The following is a 417-nucleotide window of genomic DNA, read 5'->3' on the forward strand; positions in this document are numbered from 1 at the left end:
ATTGTGGTGGTGTGTTTCGGGTTTGTTATTATTATTATTTTTTAAGAGGAGGGAAGGGGTAAAGGTTGTTTGGGTAGTAGAAGCACGCCAGGGTCACGCAGCTCATGATGTAATATATGTCTCTTTATTTTTTTCTTTTATTTCTTATCCATTTTAAAACTGGTTATGATAATTACACATATTGTCGAAGATCGTTGTATATATTTTTAAAATATATTTTGATTATGTGTGGAGATTTTGCATACACGTTTTTTCATGTCTTGGTCTCTGGCTCGCTGTGTAACTGGGATGCTGTGGAGGTGCCGGAAGCCATAGGCACACTGGAAACATAAATTTGTCATGTAGTTTATTGTTTGCAAAGTGATCACACTCCTATGACAATTTTGCTGCATCAAATAAGAACTCAGTGTTTCCTCG

At 36.2% G+C, this 417-nt stretch overlaps 1 protein-coding gene across 1 annotated transcript in view; it reads left to right on the forward strand.

Moving 5' to 3' along the window:
- LOC119588777 (mitochondrial import receptor subunit TOM22 homolog) overlaps positions 1 to 417 on the forward strand; it is a 15,384-nt gene that overhangs the window by 337 nt on the left and 14,630 nt on the right. The window lies entirely within an intron of this gene.

Source organism: Penaeus monodon, chromosome 24 (genome assembly GCF_015228065.2).
Source record: "Penaeus monodon isolate SGIC_2016 chromosome 24, NSTDA_Pmon_1, whole genome shotgun sequence".
NCBI classification, from domain to species: Eukaryota; Metazoa; Arthropoda; class Malacostraca; order Decapoda; family Penaeidae; genus Penaeus; species Penaeus monodon.